The sequence below is a fragment of the Schistocerca nitens genome, chromosome 5 (genome assembly GCF_023898315.1).
Source record: "Schistocerca nitens isolate TAMUIC-IGC-003100 chromosome 5, iqSchNite1.1, whole genome shotgun sequence".
In the NCBI taxonomy this organism is placed as follows: Eukaryota; Metazoa; Arthropoda; class Insecta; order Orthoptera; family Acrididae; genus Schistocerca; species Schistocerca nitens.
The window spans coordinates 287,994,375-288,019,358 of record NC_064618.1 but is presented as its reverse complement, the minus strand read 5'-3'; the positions used below and the strand labels follow the sequence as shown (position 1 = coordinate 288,019,358).

The 24,984-nt window shown below is 41.5% G+C and overlaps 1 protein-coding gene across 2 annotated transcripts in view; it reads right to left on the bottom strand.

Annotated features, from left to right (window-relative positions):
* Positions 1–3,508: 3,508 nt before the first annotated feature.
* The window catches only part of LOC126259168 (CDAN1-interacting nuclease 1), a 147,410-nt gene continuing 125,934 nt past the window's right edge, over positions 3,509–24,984 (bottom strand). Inside the window, exon 7 of one of the 2 annotated variants that reach the window (XM_049955734.1) lies at positions 3,509–4,002. The gene's annotated coding sequence lies outside the window, so the exon portion shown is untranslated. The remainder of the gene's footprint in view (positions 4,003–24,984) is intronic. The other variant, XM_049955733.1, reaches the window with a different exon arrangement.

The window sequence follows — 24,984 nt, the reverse complement described above, 5'->3', positions numbered from 1 at the left end:
AAACACATCGAAATTAATCTTAGCAGCCACCAAAGGAAAGTAGTGAGCACAATCATGTACCTCTATTGTTGAGCAGCGCCTCCGTAAAGATCGTCACCTACATCTAAAATTCGCCTTCTCGAATTAACAGAATAATTTGTACTCCATTGGTATGGGATTTAGGCTTGATCTTGACAGAAATTATAAAACACATTTTTCATCATTTAACACCTTCATTTAACACACACATAGACATGAAACTATACAGTACGTCTTTACGCCAGCACATCAGAACAAAAAGGTAGTTAATACGAGAAGTAATAAAAGAATCTCGAAATTAGTCCTTTGTCTCTCAATGATAAAAAAGTTTTTTAGAGTATTCCTCTGGTATGACAGTCGAACAAATTTTCTTCTTGTATCTTTGAGATTAAATTACAACATTTTTTAGTTCCTTTTCATCGCCCCCTTGGGCGAATTGTCCGAAAAAATGTCAATTTTCCGGGCAATCAGCCCAAACACTTAACTGTTATACACACGTAATGGGACTGCACTGACAGTGTCTTTCTTCCCATATCTTCATTCTACAAACATGGTTTTGATGCCAGTTCTGACAGAGTGTATATCTGTCCTTTTTCCCCGTAAGCTAAGTCTTTCCGCTCCCGGGATTGGAATGACTCCTTACCCTCTTCCTTAAAACCCACATCCTTCCGTCTTTCCCTCTCCTTCCCTCTTTCCTGATGAAGCAATCTTGGGTTGCAAAACCTTGAAATTTGTGTGTGTTCGTGTGTTTTTTATTGTGTCTATCTACCAGCGCTTTCTCGTTTGGTAAGTTACAGTATCTTTGTTTTTTATATATATTTTTCCCACGTGGAATGTTTCTCTCTGTTATATTCATCAGTTAATTAGATGTGCTCAATGACACCTATTCCTATCATGATTTTGTGCATTCAGCCAGAAATGAGAAGAGTAAAGAAGACTACTATGGTGAAGACCATGCCAGCTCATGGGGAACACACAGCTGTGTTATACACAAGAAGCATCCCATGGTACCAGTCCACTCAGTAGATGCTACAGTGGCACAAGCACAGCCTATGGGTATGTGCTATCATTTTGTATAGGGCAGATACATGATGGGAGTTCACAAATGCAATAAGCCAACTCAGTCATCACCTTACCTTCATGTCCAATTCTTACGTAAAACACTTCAGGCACTGAAAGGTGTCATTCCAATATTTGCATTCTGATTCAAAATATTCTAAAATAGTTGTTTTGTACATTTTCACTCAAAAAATGTCGATAACCAGCACGTATTTGTGCAATTCCATTTGAATAACATGTAGTCATTTTAAATTCTGGTGATGGAAGAAGTTTTCATTACTAGCACACGGCCTGCAAGGAAAAGAGAGAACTCGTACACAGTTCCTGAGTGCCAGGCTGCGTGCCTTCACCCTTAATAAAATTACAAATCACTCATGGGCAAAAGGCATGTGTCAATGTTGATAATATCCATCTAATGCTATTCTGGCCCCATGTTTCAGCCTCTCCCTTCTCTCTCTCATTGTCAACAACAACACTAAACACTCGCTTACTCATTCAGTCACCCACGCTGGACCAATAATTGTATGACAGAACACACACACTTCTTGAAGGAAGGTGTGATTGGGAGCAAATAAAGAAAACCTTTAATTGTGGATTACCCTTTGGAATATTCCCAGTGAACTATGTCATGCGACTGTACTTCACAAAAACTGATAATTGTACCAATAGTACCAATATGTACTTTATTAAAAATTACAACTATTGGTCATTATAAATATTACAAAGCCACTGTTAGAACTCCTGGCATACAAAAGGCTAGGTATTCAATCCCTTTTCTCATTTTCATGATCATTAACAATGTGTCTAACTCAGGACAATCTCTTGGTCTCTGAAAAACTGTCAACAAATGCAACAATCCTATCTCTTCAGCTGCACATACTATTCCATGCTTTTGATGTTAAACCACTGACGGTGGTGGTGGTACTCATCAGCACAACAACAACAAATAAACAAAACACTGAAATGGTTTCAAAGAACTATTGGGAATCTCATGAACATTCTACACAATATTCAATACACTGAGTACTTTAAGTGCCCTTTATGAGTACACACATATGCCACTGTACACTCATGCAGAAACCTGTATCTATGTGAAATATACGAGGTCTGTTCAAAAAATTCCAGAACATTCATAATTTTGCACCAGTGGTGTGTTGGAGCGAAATGTGTTGACATCACTGCACACGCCTGTGTTTAATGTGTAACTGCCAGCAGTTTCATTTTTGTATGTCTGTTAGTTATTGTTCAGTGCTGTATTGAATAGAACATTGTGTCACAGAGTTTACAAATTTCAAGATGGCAGAGTTAGAGGAGCAACACGTCTGCATTAAATTTTGCGTTAAACTCAAGAAAACCTTTACAGAGACACACCAAATGAAGCAGGAAACTTACAGTGATGAGTGCTTAAGCCATACTTGGTGTTACAAATGGTTCACATGGTTTAAAAATGGCCACACGGGAGTTGAAGATGACCCTCATTCAGGATGACCTTCAACGTCTACTGATGATGCTCACGTCGGGAACGTCAACAAAATTAGGCGTGTCAATTGAGACTGACTGTCCGACAGATTGCAGAAGACTGTAACAGTTCAGTCAGATCATGCCAAGAAATACCGTGAGAAGGAAACAGCCTGAAATGGGGAGAGACACTTTGTGGCTCTTGCATCATGATAACACACCCTGCTAGCTCGTGACTAATGCACAAAAATCGAAATCGCTGTGCTGCCTCATCCTCCATACTCTCCAGACCTAGCCCCTGTGGACATTTTTTATTTCCAAAGTTGAAAATTCTGTCGAAAAGATGAAGGTTTGCAATAATAGACATAAAAGAAAATTCACAGACGGTGCTTCACGTGACCCAGCAAGAGGCGTATCAAGACTGCTTCCGAAAGTGGAAACGCCGTTGGGAGCAGGGTATCAACTGTGGAGGAGAGTATTTTGAAGGAGACCATGCACAATAATTAAATGGTAAGTGAAGAAAAATTTTGTGGACAAAGTTCCAGAATTTTCTGAACAGACCTTGTACGTAATATGTTAATGCTGGGTGACTGAGTTGGTGTTACATTTTGATCCATAGTTATGGGGTTTGACCTATCACTTCTTCCATATTGGCTTTGTACATGTGAGAAATGCCAAGCTGCACCTTGATTTGGGTTCCATGGAACCATAATTTTACATAGAATTGAAAAACCAGTCTGTTCAGAAGTTGGAAGGCAAGGGCATGCCATGTCCAGCAAGACTATGTCTAGTAAAGGCTACCGAGCTTTGGTTTGAGTACAGCTTTGCTTTTTAATGGTATTACATGAGTGATTAAATCTAAGTTACTGTCATAAAAAGTGACCGACTACAAAGTTTAGCAGCTTTTGCATATCAAATGGCTTTTAATTAGGCGAATTGGATAATAAATATATTAAGGAAGATGCGATACTGCATTTGGCCTTGTATTTATTAATCACTTATTTTTTTGACACTGGCACTAAGTTCACAATACTCAACCAATTTCTTACAACTGCTACCAATACCATGTCAGAATAACTACAAGAAATGATCTAACATAAAACTGAATTACTGAAAGAAATGTCCACGGTTAGAGCTATGAAAAATAAAACTGAAAATGATGTAAACAAATGAAAGAAATTTTTTAAAACTCTTTAGGAATTAACAATATATTAACAAATATCTGCTTATTTCCATGTTATGGTTTAAAATTTTCAGTTGGCAGAATGAAATGTCATAACTGACTCATTTTGTAGTGAGTTACTCTGACTTGGAAAATGTAGGATACAAAGTTTGCTTCTTCATGTGCTGTGCCAAAATCTTAAGTGGCATAACCAGTTCAAACTCGATGACGCAACCAGATCAAGATCTTGCAACCTCTTCCTTCATATGCTCCATACTGTACAACAAGTTTCACTGAGAAGCAATCTGAAAAGATGTAATTGAGCAATTTAAACAATGCAGACTCAGACTTTACAGTCATAAAGAGTAGGTATTCTTAAGTCTCCTGAATTACTAGTTATATTCTTCCTCATAACAAACAACGAATATGCTGCATAGGTTATATACAAGATGTTACCTCAAACTCAAAAACAAAGAAAAATTTTTTGATCTTTCAAGCTGACTTGGTGAACTAATAAATTCTGGATGTTACAGTTTGCAGACATGTTAAAGTTGACCTTTCACATGATATTTCAATAGCTTCCTTACCTATCTTCTACAGATATGTTGAGCGGTTGCTCATTGTCTGGTCTCCATTCAAATTTTGGTTTGTCATTGTCACTGTCATTTTTATACACTAGTTTAACAGCTCCTACCTATCCCCTTCAGATTGTTTATTCATTTAGCACATGGCAGGATGATGGTAACACATGTTACAGATATAAAACAACAGTTGTAATGAAAAACAGAATGAAACAAAGTGCACACCTCTTACATTAGTGGTAGAATAGTGTATAATATATAATTTTTCAATTCAGTCAACAGCATCCGGAGTCGGTCTGGAGACTCTAATCACAACTGCACTTCCCCCTCAATTTGAAAAGAAAATCCCTGCATATTCCATAGCTTGTGTGGATTCTACTTGCCGCTTCCCACATACATATGGGAAATCAAAGCCTGCTATTTAGCGATCGTGTTACAGGTTAATTTGTACTCCTGGTGGTACTTGCTGAATCCATTTTGCTCTCATTTATGGTGTATAACAAGAAATAGTGCCTCTCTTGTTAGGAGTACAAATATAGCCTCTTTGAGCTGTGACCTCTTTAGTTACAACAAACAAATACAATGTTGCTTATTTTGAGCACGCAGTGCGGCAGTTGTGGTTGTCATTCAGAGTTGGCAGGTCATTAAGGTAAAGGTGCTGTAATAAGTGTACTGCCGCATGTGCAAATAATGTTTAAGGTGAAATCAAACAGTGGAAAATCCAGGATGAAATAATGGCAATATTTACCCAAGTTTGCTTCTCCCATCACACGCTCCTGCTTGCAGTCTGGCCTCAGTAGTCAGAGACTGTGGTCAAGAATGTGTGAGATGTGTTTGCATGTGTGTATGTTGTCCAATTCCGATGAAGGCTGTTTTGGCCGAAAGCTTACTTGTTTAACAGTCTCTTTGTTGTGCCTATCTGCAACTCAGCAAATCCATTATGTGGTGAATAGCAGCTATCCTTTTCATAATAATATCATTATTCCATTCTGGATTTTCCATTGTTTGATTTTGCCTAACAGCTTTTCTTCTATTCTGTAACCCTTTTCCTTTGTCACTATTTTCTAGTGCACTACTATACTCAACACCCATCCGTCTTTCTCTTCTTTCCTGGGTTTAACTTGTCGCCTTCGAAACTGCACCGCACACTCTACTTACGAGCCACAGTGTATCAACCGTTTCAACTGCGCACAGAGATGGCTACAACACAGTGCTGATTGTTGGTGCATCATCTCATATCCCACATTACTCCTGCCAATATCAGTAATCCTAGATCTTCAAATTAATCACTCTTCCTGTGACACTCTCATGTATTTTCAAGTTTTATTTTGCATACCTTCCTGTGCCATACAAACTTGTACCTCATCCCAACAACTCCTTCCCAAGCCCCACTCCTTCTCCTCTTTATTCCAGTTAGCACATACTAACTTCACCAAATCTAGCCACATCTTCAGTCCCCCCTCCCCCCTTATTCACCCTTATCCACCCACAGACCTGTAACCCACATTATAATCATTTTTCCTTTGATCTCATTGTGTTTTCACGTCAATTTCAGTTGTTTTTCGCCTTTCACTACTCCCGCAGAGTTCTTCCCTATACTTAATCCATTTAATACTTTTCGTGATTTTTCCCACATATTTTCCTGTATTTTTGCAAATTTCTCGTGCCTATTTCTATGCCATTCAAATATTTTTATGCGTTTTTATTCACCACCATGGATCATTGCTCCTTCCATCTGCATCAATACACAAAAGTTTCCTTATCCTTGGCCAGAAACCAGTCCCACATACTGTTCCTGTGTTGTTGCTTGGCTCATGGAATCCCCCCCAAATGGCTTTACAATCAACTTACACATTTCTGGCTGGAACACCTCCTACCACAATGACCTCCATCTGTTAACCCTCAACAACATAATCCTGTAAAGCCATGTCAATCAGGCCCAAACTTCCTTGCAATACCTCCTCTCCATCTGTACAAAGCTCCTGTTATGCAATCCCTAATTCCTGGATCCCATATCACAAATTGAAACTCTTGCCCTCCAGGAACTAGAGCATCATGATCTCATTCAGGCCTTTGTAGACCATAATCACCTTTCCAACCTTGTACAAAAACAGATGATCCGTGCCTTATCTCCCAGCACCCATTACTCCCAAAGTCCACCCCCCCCCCCTTCCCGTGTGGGCACAAAGGAGCATTCCCCTCATGGGTCAGTACCACGCAGGACTGGAATAACTGAAGCACATTCTCCACCAGGGTTTCGACTACCTCTTGTTGTGCCCTTAAATGTGGAATATCCTACCTACTGTCCTTTCTATCCCTCCCACAGTGGTACTCAGCCACCCACCAAACCTACACAATATTCTCGCCCATCCCTACACAACCCCCGCTACCAACCCCTTGCCTCATGGCTCATATCCCTGTAACGGACCTAGACGCAAGATCTGTCCCTGCATCCTCCCACCACCACCTATTCCAGTCAGGTCACAAGCATCGCCTATCCCATCAAAGGCAGGGCTACCTGTGGAACCAGTCATGTGATCTACAAGCTAAGCTGCCCACTGTGCTACATTTTATGTGGGCATGACAACCGACAAACTGTCTGTCTGCATGAATGGCCACCGACAAACTGGCCATGAAACAGCTGGACCACCCACTTGCTGAGCATGCTGCCCAACACAATATTCTACATTTCAATGACTGCTTCAAAGCCGGAACTCCTCTGAAATATATTCCATATTCCTGTAACTCTCCTGGCCTCAACCTTCATCAGCCATTACCTCTTACCCACCTCTTCCCTTCCCTGTTCTCATTCCAGCTTCACACAGCCCTCTACTCCACCAATGCACCCACAGTCCTTTTACTTCTCTCCTTTTCAAGAACCATTAAATATCCACAGTCTTTTTTTTACGTCTCTCCTCTTCAAGAACCATTAAATAAGTTGTGAAAAGAGATGTTGATATGTTAACAGGAAAGCACAATAAGTTATAAATGAAGTCAGGGGCACACAATCAAAGCTCAGAGCAGAGGCTGACCAATTAAAATTTAAGCATGACATAGATAGAGAGTCTATTAAAGTCACATTCAGTCACATGGAAAGTAAAATTACATGACACGAACATGAAAGTAAAGGAGGATTGTTCACAGCAGAAAAAGGCACTCTTTAAGATGGTAGTTGGCACACAGAAACAATGCACGAATCTGGCCAATCGAGTTGAAAACATGTAGCAACTGACTTTAAACAAACTTGTGATCTTGTGCTACAAGAAAAAATCAGTAATGTGGTACAAGAGAAATGTCACATTCTGCTGAGTGCAGCACCAAGCATGACTGTTGACACCAGTACTGACACATTCAAATTTCACGAAATCAACCAAGTCAAGCATGACATACCATTCCTTTCATTTAACTGTTTCAGCATTCTTTCTCAACATTGCTGCCTAAGAAACAAAAATAGATATTTGTGTGCATAATTTGAAAGTTAGTGCACAAACATAGGGCATGAGAGTCACTGATAGTCACAACAGTTTCACTGAATTTCAGATAGCCTCCTTGAATAAATGTTGGTTTGTTGAACAACAGCGGGCAGTCAAGTCAGAATTACTGACACTGCCACTGTATCCAGCGGCATTATCATTTGCGAGTTTTTGCGAAAGTACTGGAATTGTAACAGATATCTTGGTGAGCTTGTTTAAGACACTGGTCGTGTAGAGATTCTTATTCAGCGATTAACACTGCATGTCTGTGAGAAAATAGCTCTCACGAGATACAAAAACATCAACAATATATATTTTATCGTACACTGAATTGAAGCTCTTGACATCAAGAAAAGACCATCATTCTGACGTGAGAAACAGAGGCAGCATCGAAACAATGGAATGGTCAATGATCACAGGTGACAGTATGATAGAGAGCAAGGATATCATGAATTTCAGAGTAATGACGACCATGAGACTTGATAGCGATCACCGCAATAGGAAAGAAATGATAATGTGGTTCCATGTTGGAATTCACAGGAAAACTGTGTTTGGTTTCAGGTGCAACACACTCCCAAACTGAATGTGGAGACATGGGGTCACCTATTACACAACAAAGGATGCGGCATTATGGAAGACTTATTAAGGAAAGATGAGCACTGTACTAACAACACCAACAAACCAGTTGTTACTGCTATGTATGCAGATGTTGACAGCTTACAGGATTCTGACTTGGAGGAGAGCACAATTGCAGAGAAGTTATTTCAAGAACTCCATGATCATGGAACTACACTTATATTTCCAGTAAATATATTGGGTTGTTTGGGGGAAGAGACCAAACAGCGAGGTCATCGGTCTCCAGTAAATATACTCAAGAATTTTAATGGCACCTGGGAATTGAAGCAAGCCAATCAGAGATCAAGTTCGTTGACATATCACATTCTGGGAGATTTTCAGCAGTCAGTTTTTGATGTTCTGTTTTTCAACATGGGAATCATCTTTGGTACCAAATGGATGACAGAAAGATGTTGCCAATGAGATTTTGTAGGCGGGTATGCTTGTGTAAAGAATGACGAAGAAGAAATGAAGATATGCTTTAAAAGAATTTTACATGAAGATTGTGAAGGCAATGTGTCCACCAACTTTCATTTTGGTAGCGTGAGAAAAAGGAGTGGTAGTAGCAACTCCATAATTTTGAGGGGAAGATAATGATGTGAAGTCACACAATAATGTAAATGATGCTGCTACAAATATTCAAGTGAAACTAAATGAATTAATAGAACTTATTGAGCATCAAAAGGAAGAGTTGAGACAGGTATTGTGGTTCCACCAAGGTGTATTTTCATCTCAGCCCAGAATAATGAGAGGATGTGTTTATAAATTAATAGTACCACCCCAAGAATCATTTTATATGAAATCTTACTCTGTTGCGTCAGCCAAAAAAACTGCAGCTGACAAAGAAGTTCAAAAAATACCAGATACGGGAATCAACCAGTGATCAGATAGTGAGCACTGTAGTTCCAAACACACAGTAACAAAGCAAGATGGTAGTAACAAGACTGTATTGCATGTCAGAGTCATCTTCGATACAGTGGTCAACCTGAAAATTTAGAACAGCCATTGCAGCAATTTAAAGGTATCACATATTTGATGGAAATTATATTTGTTTATTCAAGAATTCCCTGTATGAGTGTAGTGCATTATATGTTTATCTCCATGTAAATTGGTTGATTCAGGTAGTTTCTGTCAGTGTAAAGACTAGTTCAGATGGCTCTAGTGAGTTCATTACAGAAAATGTTGTGCCATATACTCTACTGATACACGAAGTGCATGCCAGGTGTTAAAACTAGTGACTGCCTTGCAACATGAGTGCCCATGCACAATGTGTGGTTGTTGTCTGTCTGAGTCATGGTACTGAGGCTGCTCCCTTGATCTACCCGTTCACCACCGCTGTGCATTAGCAGGTGCGTGTGGATACGCTGTGACAGCTGTGCTGCTTGCTTGGAGATCTACCAAACTGACACCTACTGTCATCCACCGCAAATGCTGCTGCTTCTGAGTCAAGAAAAGTGTGCAAGCAGCTGCTGGGAAGCCCAGACCCTCTTTTCTCCCATGTCTGTCAGATGGCATGTCAGCCAAATTACGTACTTCATCCACTTTTTGGCGGAGTCCAACTGCATTCCACAATGCACCACGCACTTCACAGTGCATCCCCTGACCATTACTACATTGTGTCTTCTTTGCTACAATACTCTCAAGCAAAAACTATATACAATAAAGTGTGTGAAGTGTTTAAAAGCAGAGCGTAGTGAAACAATGAATTATATTTAGTATCATGAAAGTGCATCAATATAAAAAGGTAATGTTCTGTTTTTGAAGGTATTTTTTTCTGATGTGACAGTTTTATCTAAATACAGTATAATGTAATGATTTAATAATCCTGTTCGATTACATCTCCACTTATCTTGTTCTACTATGACTTGTATACTGCTGCATGGCATTTTCTACATCTTTTGATCTCCCTTTTCACACACACAAACACACACACACACACATATATATATATATATATATATATATATATATATATATATATATATATATATATATATATATATATACACACACACACTCCTGGAAATGGAAAAAAGAACACATTGACACCGGTGTGTCAGACCCACCATACTTGCTCCGGACACTGCGAGAGGGCTGTACAAGCAATGATCACACGCACGGCACAGCGGACACACCAGGAACCGCGCTGTTGGCCGTCGAATGGCGCTAGCTGCGCAGCATTTGTGCACCGCCGCCGTCAGTGTCAGCCAGTTTGCCGTGGCATACGGAGCTCCATCGCAGTCTTTAACACTGGTAGCATGCCGCGACAGCGTGGACGTGAACCGTATGTGCAGTTGACGGACTTTGAGCGAGGGCGTATAGTGGGCATGCGGGAGGCCGGGTGGACGTACCGCCGAATTGCTCAACACGTGGGGCGTGAGGTCTCCACAGTACATCGATGTTGTCGCCAGTGGTCGGCGGAAGGTGCACGTGCCCGTCGACCTGGGACCGGACCGCAGCGACGCACGGATGCACGCCAAGACCGTAGGATCCTACGCAGTGCCGTAGGGGACCGCACCGCCACTTCCCAGCAAATTAGGGACACTGTTGCTCCTGGAGTATCGGCGAGGACCATTCGCAACCGTCTCCATGAAGCTGGGCTACGGTCCCGCACACCATTAGGCCGTCTTCCGCTCACGCCCCAACATCGTGCAGCCCACCTCCAGTGGTGTCGCGACAGGCGTGAATGGAGGGACGAATGGAGACGTGTCGTCTTCAGCGATGAGAGTCGCTTCTGCCTTGGTGCCAATGATGGTCGTATGCGTGTTTGGCGCCGTGCAGGTGAGCGCCACAATCAGGACTGCATACGACCGAGGCACACAGGGCCAACACCCGGCATCATGGTGTGGGGAGCGATCTCCTACACTGGCCGTACACCACTGGTGATCGTCGAGGGGACACTGAATAGTGCACGGTACATCCAAACCGTCATCGAACCCATCGTTCTACCATTCCTAGACCGGCAAGGGAACTTGCTGTTCCAACAGGACAATGCACGTCCGCATGTATCCCGTGCCACCCAACGTGCTCTAGAAGGTGTAAGTCAACTACCCTGGCCAGCAAGATCTCCGGATCTGTCCCCCATTGAGCATGTTTGGGACTGGATGAAGCGTCGTCTCACGCGGTCTGCACGTCCAGCACGAACGCTGGTCCAACTGAGGCGCCAGGTGGAAATGGCATGGCAAGCCGTTCCACAGGACTACATCCAGCATCTCTACGATCGTCTGCATGGGAGAATAGCAGCCTGCATTGCTGCGAAAGGTGGATATACACTGTACTAGTGCCGACATTGTGCATGCTCTGTTGCCTGTGTCTATGTGCCTGTGGTTCTGTCAGTGTGATCATGTGATGTATCTGACCCCAGGAATGTGTCAATAAAGTTTCCCCTTCCTGGGACAATGAATTCACGGTGCTCTTATTTCAATTTCCAGGAGTGTATATATATATATATACACGCAGAAGTACTGCAATGTGACGTGGCATGGACTCGTCTAATGTCTAAAGTAGTGCTAGAGGGAACTGACACCATGAATCCTGCAGGGCTGTCCATAAATCTGTAAAAGCACGTTTCAAGGCATCCCACATATGCTCAATACTGTTCATGTCTGGGGAGTTTGGTGGCCAGCGGAAAAGTTTAAACTCGGAAGAGTGTTCCTGAAGTCACTCTGTAGCAATTATGGACCTGTGGGGTGTCGCACTGTTCTGCTGGAATTGCCAGTGTCTGTCAGAATGCAAAATGAACATGAATGGATGCAGGTGATCAGACAGGATGCTTACATATATGTCACCTGTCAGAGTCGTATCTAGAACTACCAGGGGTCCCATATCACTCCAACTGCACACACTCCACACCACTGCAGAGCCTCCACCAGCTTGAACAGCCCCTGCTGACAAGCAGGGTCCATAGATTCATGAGGTTGTCTCCTTACCCATACACATCCATCCGCTCGATACAATTTCAAATGAAACTCGTCCAACCAGGCAACATGTTTCCAGTCATCAACAATCCAATGTCCGTGTTGACGGGCCCAGACAAGGCGTAAAGCTTTGTGTCACTCAGTCATCAAGGGTCCACGAGTGGGCCTTTGGCTGTGAAAGCCCATACTTATGATGTTTCATTGAATGGTTCACACGCTATCACTTGTTGACGGTTCAGCATTGAAATCTGCAGCAATTTGCGGAACGGTTGCACTTCTGTCATGCTGAATGATTCTCTTCAGTCGTCGACGGTCCCATTCTCGCAGGATCTCGTTCGAGCCGCGGCAATGTCAGTGATTTGATGTTTTACCTCGGAGATGCTGTGTCCCATTGCTTGTGCACTGACTATAACACCACTTTCAAACTCACTTAAATCTTGATAACCTGCCATTGTAGCAGTTGTCGCAGCAGTAACCGATCTAACAACTGCACCAGACACTTGTCGTCTTATATAGGTGTTGCCAATTGTACCACCTTCTTCTGCCTGTTTACATACTTCTATATTTGAATATGCTTGCCCTTCCCAGTTTCTTTGGTGCTTCAGTGTATATAGAAATAAAAAGGCCACTCGGCCTTTTAAGTCTGTAGAGATCCAATACTGCTTTCATCTTACCTGATAGCATACCAGACCGAGTGCTTACATAGAAGTAACTGAATGTGTTTGTATGGAAATGGCCTTTGTATACTAATTACTATCTATGCAAATGCTTATCTTCTTGTTTATTTAATTGTGGTTGAAGCTTCAAAATCATATTGGATTCCTCCTTTTTCCTTCTATGACTGTTCCATAGGTAAGTTTTCTATGTATGTGTACGAGAGGTATTCAATAAGTACAGCAACACATTATTTTTCTTGGCCAGTTTCAGTACAAAAAACATTGGAATTTCTTGTGGGGCATCATGGAATATTCCTGTTTCAGCTGTTAAGTTTCATGAAGCTCTGATAGGTTACAGCACTATGAATACCCTTCAGAATGGCGTCTGTAAGGGAGGTGCACTCCAAGCACAGAGCTGTCATTGAGCTACTTTTGACACAAATCAGAGCATCACAGATATTCAAAGGCACTTGTAGAATGTCTACAGACACATGGCAGGGAACAAAAGCATGGTGAGTCATTGGATAAGGCATACGTCATTGACGGCTCACAATCAAACGCCTCACTGCTCAAATGGACATCTCTATTGGTAGTGCTGGCACACTCGTCCAACATTTGGAGTACTCAAAGGTGTGTGTCCTCTGGGTTCCCCACCACCTAACAGAAGACCATAAAGAGCAATGGAGGACCATCTGTGCAGAAATGCTTGCATGTTACAAGGCTTGGCAAACATCATCACATGCGATAAAATATGGGTTCATCACTTCGAACCGGAAACAAAATGGCAATCCGTGCAGTGGCATCACACCACCTCTCTTCTGAAGAAAATGTTCAAAGCTGCACTGTTGGCTGGTAAAGTCTTAGCACCACACTTCTGCTTGATGTACTCCCTCACTATGCACCGATCAGCTCAGAAGTGTATTGTGCTCCCCTCAGGAAATTGAAGAAACATCTTCTCCTTGACAACACAAGGCCTCACACAAGTCTGCACACCTGAGAGGAGCTCAGAGTTCACAAAACTTCCATGGACTGTCTACCCTACAGCCCAAATCTCGCACCTTCTGACTTCCATCTGTTTGGCCCAATGAAGGATGCACTCTGCAGGAAGCAGTACATGGATGATGGGGAGGTTATTCATGTATGATGGGGAGATTATTCATGTAGCAAGAAGTTGGCTTCAATGTAGACCAGTAGAGTGGTACCATGCAGGCATACAGATCCTCCCAGTAAGGTGGCATTAGACCATCACATTGACTGGAGATTATGTTGGAAAACAGGGAGTTGTAGTAAAAAGAGGGTGCAATGTTATTGTGTATTGGAATGCTGAATAAAACCAATCTGCTTTCAGTAAAAAAAAATTAAAAATATAAAAAAAAATTGAGAGAGAGAGAGAGAGAGAGAGAGAGAGAGAGAGAGAGTGTGTGTTTCCTTGGATGCACCCATGAGGAATTCAAGGTTGAAAATTTAAGAGTTTCAAGGTGTGAGGCACTGCTGTGACTCTTTCACTAGAAGAGCAAATATAGCCCCTGTAAGCTGTGGCAAAGAGTGGCGAAACCTCTCTGGTTTTGGGCAAGCAGTCTAGCAGTTATGGATGCCGTTCAGAGTCGGCTGTTATGTTGCTCCTGTGGGTTAACTGTATTATGCAAGGAAAGTGTAAACTACAGCCAAGACCCAAGATAGACATATGCCTGCATGTTCTACTTAACGACTCAGGCGAGCAGGTGCTCAGGTGGACAGGCGCTCTGAGAGAAAGTGAGGTGCTGTAAAACCAGCATAAAGAGTAAATATGAGGCAGGTGAGCTGTCAGAACCGGAAACCTTCGAGTACTCTATGTAGGGAAATCCGAACTATAAACTCTGTATACAAGAATGAAGCATACATGGACATGGAATCTTCTCACAGCCCAAAAAATAAGTTAGAAACAAGGGGAGAGCAGGTGCACAGCACAGACCAAAATGAGAAAGGACTTAGAGAGGGGCATCAAAGGCACTATTGAGCAGTCTAGGTGCAGACCAGTACAGGAGGAGATGTGTAATCAGTGAGCATCAAGCAGTAACTGGAGGCAGCGGAAGGGGCGGCAGCTATGAGGTGTGACCACGACAGCTGTGGATTGAGTGACAGAACTTCACCTATGACAAGACAGTAGTTCAGTGACACAGCTTCTACTAACAGATAAGGAGCAAATGTTTGATGTACCTTTTCACTGTTAGTGTTGAACAAAGACAGTTGGCCGTTGTCTCAAAACAGTTGTGTCTCATATTCAGATGCTAACAGGAACAAGTAGTTACAGAAGCACTTTTCTCCTATGGAATAATCCAAGAGTCCACTGAGTAAACAGATGGCAGAATGAGTGGTGCTAATAGCATTTGTGTCTGAGTTAGGTTTGTACGGTAGCACAGCAAATGGGGGAATCAGATGCAAAGTGGCTCTGGTCTCTTAAGGTACGTTGTCCAAGACGCGACGCACACTAGCGACTGCGACGGGTCGCTACGTGACGTCAGAAGTTGCCTGCTGGCGCATGCGCACTTCGAGTTTGGGATGCGACGCGCGACTGTTGCGGCAGCTGCCGCAGCACTGCACCAGTGAGCAGTGTTGCGACGGAAGTCGGACGACACAAAGACGTACGGCTGCCAGAAACATGTCGAGCCAGTCAAGGAAAACTGAAATGAGCCACTCACAGGATGTGATGCTCTGTGAGCTGGTCTCGCAACATCCTTGCCTTTACGATTTGAAGAACCCTAAATATAGGGACACTATGTTCAGAGACAGAATTTGGGAAGAAATTGGTGAACAGCTGAAACTGGCAGGTGAGTGAAATATATAATATTTTCCCATTAATGCAAATTTTTCAGGCCTGTTATGAAAATCAGTATAATCCATGCAGATGTAGAATTAGAATGATGAAAATGAATTTGAAGGTCAATTTTCGCATTACTCTTTTTTGTGACGATAACAATTGAAAACGGCAAGTACATTATAAAATGAACAATCTAAAGTACAACGAGAAAGCTACATTTTACAATACCTTCACTTTGAAAGTAAACGGTAGATTGGTGTCTTGATGATACCTTCTAGTTGTGAAAAACCACCACCAGATTGTTGTACAGCTTTCTCTAATCAATAGATGTTCGTTTTTGAGGAAGGCGCTTCTCAACAGATTGCGCAAACAGTATGCTGCAATAAGTAATTTGTCACATTCACTTCAATTCATTGGTAGAAGATGGTGCTCAAAAAACTTGTGCCAAAAGTGCACTACTGTTTTACAAGGCCCTTCTGGTCTGACACAGTTCACAATTGAAATTCGTCTTTTGTAAATCCTGGAGTCATCTTTTGAGTGCAGCTTGGCAAGTTTAAATGTTCATGTCATCCATAACGATGTATGCTGTCAGAATATAAGAATATGGAAGTTCATTTGCATGGGAATAAAGAGTCAGTCGGCTATGAAAGTTGCCTTAGCTTGTTCCAAAAGCTTCTGCATGGGAGAAACTGACAAGTACAATTTGGGGAAATTTTGTGAACAAGCACGGACATTATTTCTTCCACATTTCTGCCAGTGTATTCTGTAGACGTTCAGAATGAAAATTCTAGAGATGTTTAAGGTGTAACCCTATCTTGTTGTCAAGAACTTGAAACAATGCAATGACGCTAGCGTGCGCTTACTGTTAATAAACTTATCTTTCATTGGAATTTTAGGCGAAATGTGCAAAAACAGATGGAGGAATATTCGGGACTCGTATCAGAGAAATAAACGAGAAAGAAAGCTTGGAACAGGTTCAGATGCCTCAGCAAAACCAAGAAAATGGGTTCTGCTTGATCACTTGGCTTTAAGAAACCTACATTTCGTGGCATTTTAAATGAAATTGTCAAGAGCATATGGAGAAATATTAGTAACTCATACCGGAGAAATATATGACATAAAATGGTTTCATTAGGTCCAAATGTGTCAGCGAAACAAAACAAATGCATTCTCTATCGTGTGATGACCACACGATTCTCGTTGCGCGTCGACAGAACTGGCGGCTAGTCGCGACGCTCCCGGAGATATATGAGCCCAAATCTCGGAAACGGAGATCGATATCATTCTGATCTCAACTTTAAAAATAATTTCGATATGTTGGCTTCTTTTCATCAGCAACGATGTATGACCTAACGTGAACCATACGTAAAGTAGCCAGCGACCACATTTTTCACTGTACACAATTCAAATTTTATGCAGTAGGTTACTTGTAAATTAAGTATCGGAATAACTGTGACGAATATCGGAAAAATAGACACCTCATTATCAAGCTGTGATGTGAAACTGTAAGATACGCAAACATCAATTTTTTGTGCCTTTTACTTTCCTCACAATTGATAGAGAAGTAATATACAGCGAAAAAAACACGCAAAACCGGAAGAGATACTTTTCAATTTTTTAAAGTAAAAGGAGAATCTGTATCGAAAAACTAACTCTGGGAGCCGATGTAACTTTGTTGCATTAACATACATTATTTTTTACAGCAAGAAAATCGGAATTCTTATTTTTCTTATGTATTTGAATCCGCCGCCGCCGATCGCAGCTTGGGAAACAGCGACGACTCCAGTCGTGTTGCGGCCGTGTCGCAGTCTGCCAGGGTGGGAAAAGAGGAGGGGGCAGCGTCGCAGTCGCAGCCAACTGTCGCGTCTTGCACAACGTAACTTTAGTTGTAATAGAAGAGCATAAAAGTCCAAGGTGCTCCAGATGATACAGCTAGATATATACATGTGTTAGTGGGTTTAATGGTTAGACACTTCACATATATAAATGTGTTTAAAGTTAAATAAACTGGTTTAAAGACAATTACCAATCTCCATACCACCTTGCTTCCTGGACAGACCAGCACCCCTGTCAGGCTCCTCTTCTTCCTATGCCCACCAGAACCACCAAACCTAAGCAACCAAGGAAGCTCTGCTCCCTCTCGATTCTGCTATTAATGTTAATTAATGAAACAAACCAACTCCCTTGACTTCAACATCCTGACTGCACCACGCAGGCCACACCAACCCTATACTGGTACATTAAGTCCTGTTCCAGGAGCAACAGTGCATTAAGATAAAGATGCCAAAATATGTGTTTGGGCACATGTGTGAGTAAAGTTCAACATTAGAGTGAGTGTAAGAAATGTCATCCTAAAATGAATCGTTTTAGAACGCAAGGTGTTATTAGAGTCCTGTGGGGTGATTTCATTATTCCGACTTCATAACTGTCACCTAAAAAGGTATTAATAAATCAATAGTTGCATCTTAATCTGATGCATTTTCTGAACCTGATCATCAGTAATCAGATGTTATTACTTAGTCAGTAAGTCTTTGTTAAACAGGAGAGGTCTTATTATCAGTTAAGTGAGACAAAGGAGGAGGAAGTGGTCTCGCACATTTCTGCAGCAGATCTTGTTTCTGGGAGATGTAGCACTTGGAATACAGGCAGGTTTTCCAGTATCTCTTATAGTCATGTAGTGAAGCTTCCCAACTTCAGGTGGTAGTATGGCTTACAGTTGGGAGCCAGTAAGCTGGTATAGACATCAAACATCCTGTGATAATATCCATCACCATACTGAGTTGCGTGTATCAAGGTTATTGGTATGGTTGCTGTTTTGCTATACACGAGTACAATTTTCTGCTGTGATACACACAAATCCCATTGCAGAGCAGCAGAGTATTATAGCTGTTGTGTTGATTGTAATGTGGTACTATGTAGTTTTTGGGAATAGTTTTTGGGAATAGTTTTTGGGAATCATTATTTTAGGTGTGGACTTTGGCTGTATTGTTAGTAAAGTGTAAACGATAAGTCATGGAACTATTAAGTGAGACACCAAAATACTCTAGGACAGAGTTGTATTTTACAGGAGTTCCACTATAACAGATATGCAGTTGACAGTTGGCCTGCCTGTTATTGAGATGGAAGTATTACCATGCTTTTCTACTTTGGCTGGTTTCAGTTGGCAATTAATCATAGTACTCCCACAAGACTGGGAGATCATCTGTGAATATTCTTTCGGTTTCCTCTATGGATTTTCTGTATTGGCTGAGTCATCTGTGTATGCAAATTTCTTGATTTTAAGCTGTAGAATATCTACAATACATAGGTTGAAAAGAACTTTGCAAGTGCAGACTCCTATGTGAATACATTCTTCAGAGTTCTTTGGACACTGTGGGTATATATATATATATATATATATATATATATATATATATATATAATAGAGGGAAACATTCCACGTAGGAAAAATATATCTAAAAACAAAGATGATGTGACTTACCAAATGAAAGTGCTGGCAGGTCGATAGACACACAAACATACAAACAAAATTCAAGCTTTCGCAACAAACTGTTGCCTCATCAGGAAAGAGGGGAAGGAGAGGGAAAGACGAAAGGATGTGGGTTTTAATGGAGAGGGTAAGGAGTCATTCCAATTCCGGGAGCGGAAAGACTTACCTTAGGGGGATAAAAGGACAGGTATACACTCGCACACACACACATATCCATCCACACATATACAGACACAAGCAGACATATTTAATATGTCTGCTAACCCACATCCTTTCATCTTTCCCTCTCCTTCCCCTCTTTCCTGATGAGGCAACAGTTTGTTGCGAAAGCTTGAATTTTGTGTGTATGTTTGTGTTTGTTTTGTGTGTCTGTCGGCCTGCCAGCACTTTCATTTGGTAAGTCACATCATCTTTATATATATATATATATATATATATATATATATATATATATATATATATATATATATATGAGATGATGATGTCTTGGAAGCATATTATTTAGTAGGTGAGCTGGAGTTCTATGGCGATCACTCTCAGGAACTTCAAAACATGCCCCTCCTCCACTCAACATCATAGGCAGTAGTTAAATCAGCAAATACTAAAGATTTTATCCTAGCCTTCTTGAAAGCCTGTTTCAATTGAAGTTGTGAGACTGAGATTTTAGAAAAAATTCTAACAGCAGAGGGGGCAGTGAAGTATCTAGAGGTAACCCTGGATGCGAAACTATACTGGACACCTCACATACAGAATACAGGGCTATTACAAATGATTGAAGCGATTTCATAAATTCACTGTAGCTCCATTCATTGACATATGGTCACGACACACTACAGATACGTAGAAAAACTCATAAAGTTTTGTTCGGCTGAAGCCGCACTTCAGGTTTCTGCCGCCAGAGCGCTCGAGAGCGCAGTGAGACAAAATGGCGACGAGCTGAGAAAGCGTATGTCGTGCTTGAAATGCACTCACATCAGTCAGTCATAACAGTGCAACGACACTTCAGGACGAAGTTCAACAAAGATCCACCAACTGCTAACTCCATTCGGCGATGGTATGCGCAGTTTAAAGCTTCTGGATGCCTCTGTAAGGGGAAATCAACGGGTCAGTCTGCAGTAAGCGAAGAAACGGTTGAACGCGTGCGGGCAAGTTTCACGCATAGCCCGCGGAAGTCGACGAATAAAGCAAGCAGGGAGCTAAACGTACCACAGCCGATGGTTTGGAAAATCTTACGGAAAAGGCTAAAGCAGAAACCTTACCATTTACAATTGCTACAAGCCCTGACACACGATGATAAAGTCAAACGCTTTGAATTTTCGGCGCGGTTGCAACAGCTCATGGAAGAGGATGCGTTCAGTGCGAAACTTGTTTTCAGTGATGAAGCAACATTTTTTCTTAATGGTGAAGTGAACAGACACAATGTGTGAATCTGGGCGGTAGAGAATCCTCACGCATTCATGCAGCAAATTCGCAATTCACCAAAAGTTAACGTGTTTTGTGCAATCTCACGGTTTAAAGTTTACGGCCCCTTTTTCTTCCGCGAAAAAAACGTTACAGGACACGTTTATCTGGACATGCTGGAAAATTGGCTCATGCCACAACTGGAGACCGACAGCACCGACTTCATCTTTCAACAGGATGGTGCTCCACCGCACTTCCATCATGATGTTCGGCATTTCTTAAACAGGAGATTGGAAAACCGATGGATCGGTCGTGGTGGAGATCATGATCAGCAATTCATGTCATGGCCTCCACGCTCTCCCGACTTAACCCCATGCGATTTCTTTCTGTGGGGTTATGTGAAAGATTCAGTATTTAAACCTCCTCTACCAAGAAACGTGCCAGAACTGCGAGCTCGCCTGAACAATGCTTTCGAACTCATTGATGGGGACATGCTGCGCCGAGTGTGGGAGGAACTTGATTATCGGCTTGATGTCTGCCGAATCACTAAAGGGGCACATATCCAACATTTGTGAATGCCTAAAAAAACTTTTTGAGTTTTTGTATGTGTGTGCAAAGCATTGTGAAAATATCTCAAATAATAAAGTTATTGTAGAGCTGTGAAATCACTTCAATCATTTGTAATAACCCTGTATATTTTCCAAAGCGAAAGGTCCTTTTATGTGCACTAGAATGTCCTCTGGTACATATGCGGTCTAAGTCCCATGAGTATGTACCAGATATACGAGGGCTATCGACAAAGTACATTACATTTTGGAATTAAAAATAAATAAAGTATTGGAATTTTTTTTTATTATATACAGATGAAAGCCACACTTAAATACTACTTTTCTACATAGTTGCCATTTAAATTAAGGCACTTATCATAGCAATGGACGAGCTTGGAAGTTCCTTCGTCGTAAAATTCGGCCGCCTGCGCCTTCAACCACGTGGTTACCTCTTCTTGAAGTGTTGCGACTCATTACTCGATCGCATCGTTACTGGTGACGAAACATGGGTTAAGCATGTGAACTGCGAGACAAAATTGCAGTCAATGCAGTGAGGGCACACAAATTCCCCCCAAAAACCCAAGAAATGCATGCAGACAATGTCGGCAAGGAAGGTGATGGCGACTGTCTTTTGGGACAGAAAAGGTGTGATTTTTGTAGATTTCCTGGAAAGAGGCACTACAATAAACTCTCAAAGGTATTGCCAAACTCTACACAACCTCAGAAGAGCAATACAAAACAAGCGCAGGGGAAAGTTTGGCTCAAAGATCTTGCTGATTCACGACAACGCCCGGGCCCACACGGCAAATGCCACTCGTGAAGTTCTCAAATCTTTTAAGTGGGAGATGTTTCCTCATCCGCCGTACAGTCCCGACCTGGCACCGAGCGACTTCCACTTATTCCCAGCAATGAAGAAGTGGTTGGCTATGCAGCGTTTTGATGACGACGCACAGCTTCAAGAAGAGGTAACCACATGGTTGAAGGCGCAGACGGCCGAATTTTACGACGGATGAATTTCCAAGCTCGTCCATCGCTATGATAAGTGCCTTAATTTAAATGGCAACTATGTAGAAAAGTAGTATTTAAGTGTGGCTTTCATCTGTATATAATAATAAAAAATTTCCAATACTTTATTTATTTTTAATTCTAAAACGTAATGTACTTTGTGGATAGCCCTCGTACACCACCATAATAAGACTTATTACAGTTTATGGGGCTAAAGTGTGGTAGACTAAAGTGGAACAGAAGGTGGCTGATCTGGAGATCAAGAAGGTGCAGACGGGCCTGCTTAGCCATAACAGCCAGATGGAGGCAATGCTGGACATGGCCGTTACACCTTTGGGTTATGACAGCGGTAGCAGCAGCAGGGTTAAAAACTGTTAATAACTGGAAACCTTTACAACATTCAGAATATCACACCAGTATAATGGAAGTGGTAAATAAAAGACTGGTTGGGGAAATGCTGGCTGATTAATCAATAACCTCCAGCTTCTTCAATAAACCTTTCAAGGTAACAACTGGCATTAGGACCAGTGGAAGAATAAACCACAATTTTATTAAGGAAATGTAGTCTGGTTTACAGATGAGTCAGAAACAGATAAAGGTGCTGTCATTGGGTATGTGGAGTACAGTCTAGAGAGAGCAATCTCTCTAGGAAAGCTGGTCATGGTATTCCAGGCAGAAATATCTTGCTATCAGCCTGTGCATGGAGGAAAATCTGCATACATTCTACAAGGATTATGGATTCTATATTCATTCAAACAGCCAACAGCTCTGAAATCTCCATCAGCATCTGCGATGAGACCAAAGATCATTGTAGAAACCATGAAACCCTTGTCAGGCTAGGGGAAAGCAACAGGGTAAAGCTGCTGGAGGGTGCCTGGTCACTGAGGAATGAGAGGCACTTAATAAGCTGATAGGCTGGCCATGACAGGTGCAACAACTTCATTTGTTGGACTGGAATCCGTCCTAACCATCGCTAAGGTGACGATAAAATCAAAACCGCATAGCTGGTTTAGCAGGCAGCATGCAGAATATTGGACTAAGATCCAAAAATGAAAACATGGGAAGCTAGCGATTCTGAGGCCATGTTTCAAGAGAAGTTCTGTAATCCTGGGGTTGGACAGGATACAGATTGAACTCATGGTAGAGTTAATGACTGGCTTCGGGAACTTTAAGAAGCAGCTGCAGGCAATGGATAGTGAGAAAGAAGCCCAAAAGTGTAGACTGTGCTCAGGAGTATGAATGGCACCACATTTTATCTTCCAAGGTAAAGCCTTGGAGGCCAAAAGACACAGCAGATTTGGTCATTAATTCTTGAAGAAATTGCTTCTAATAAAGAACTAGTCAAGAATCTCCTACATTCTTGAAGGGTTCTGGCTGGATTCACTAGAATTTTATTAAAAAAATTGAGCTTAAAAATGTGATGAAACATATTGGATCCAAACAGAAGCAGCCTATATTATTGTAAATATGATTAAGCCAAAGTAGTATCACCATAAGATATAAACCAAGTTAGCTTCAAGTCACTGAACAGGCATAATAATACAGGAAAGATATAAAAGCAAAATACCAACCTACGAAATGAAGTTCTTGAGGAGTATGTCAGCAGATCAGAAAGTACTCATGCAATGAAATAATCACTTTTCCTCTCAAAAAATGGATTTGTTTTTAAGAAAACACACTTTTCCAACATTGTAAACATATTTAACATCTACAATAATGATGGAAGCTGAGGAAATTAATTAAAATTTGTGGACACAAACGTGGGTCTTCTTGCTTATTAGGCAGAAACACTAACCATTACACCACCACAGTACCATGGTCAACACTGCTGCACGAACTACCAAAGTCAAATGCCCTCCCCAAAGGTGAGACTTAAATGACTCAGGCAAAATTTAATTATAAGATCTAAAATATTTAAATTTTTCTTTATTCTCTCATACTTACTACTAGTGAGGCACCAAGCACATGATGAATGTGGGCAGATGTAAGAGGCTCCAATCACATCAAGATCCTGCCCCATAATTGGTCTCGTGAATGAAAGAGTGCAGCACTATGTGGATCAATGAGAGCACTGTAGGTGACAACAAAAATGACAGCTCAACATCTGCAATGAACTGTAACGTTGTTTTATTTTCATTCATGTTAGAAACTTTGTGAGTCATTACCCCATGACATTCTCAGTGAACTTTATTTCAATAATAAGTTGTTGTTGTTGTGGTCTTCAGTCCTGAGACTGGTTTGATGCAGCTCTCCATGCTACTCTATCCTGTGCAAGCTTCTTCATCTTCCAGTACCTACTGTAACTTATGTCCTGAATCTGCTTAGTGTATTCATCTCTTGGTCTCCCTCTACGATTTTTACCCTCAACGCTGCCCTCCAATGCTAGACTTGTGATCCCTTGATGCCTCAAAACATGTCCTACCAACCGGTCCCTTCTTCTAGTCAAGTTGTGCCACAAACTCCTCTTCTCCCCAATTCTATTCAATACCTCCTCATTAGTTATGTGATCTACCCATCTAATCTTCAGCATTCTTCTGTAGCACCACATTTCGAAAGCTTCTATTCTCTTCTTGTCCAAACTAGTTATCGTCCATGTTTCACTTCCATACATGGCTACACTCCATACAAATACTTTCAGACAATAATAAGTGTTTCAGACAATAATAAGTGTCGTATGTAAAAACTGTAGGCACCAGATCTTGTTACTATACTCACTATCATCTACTTAGGGTCCCATTCCTTTCCAGTAATTGAATGCCTGATTATTGTTGTTCTTGTTGTTGTTGTTGTGGTCTTCAGTCCAA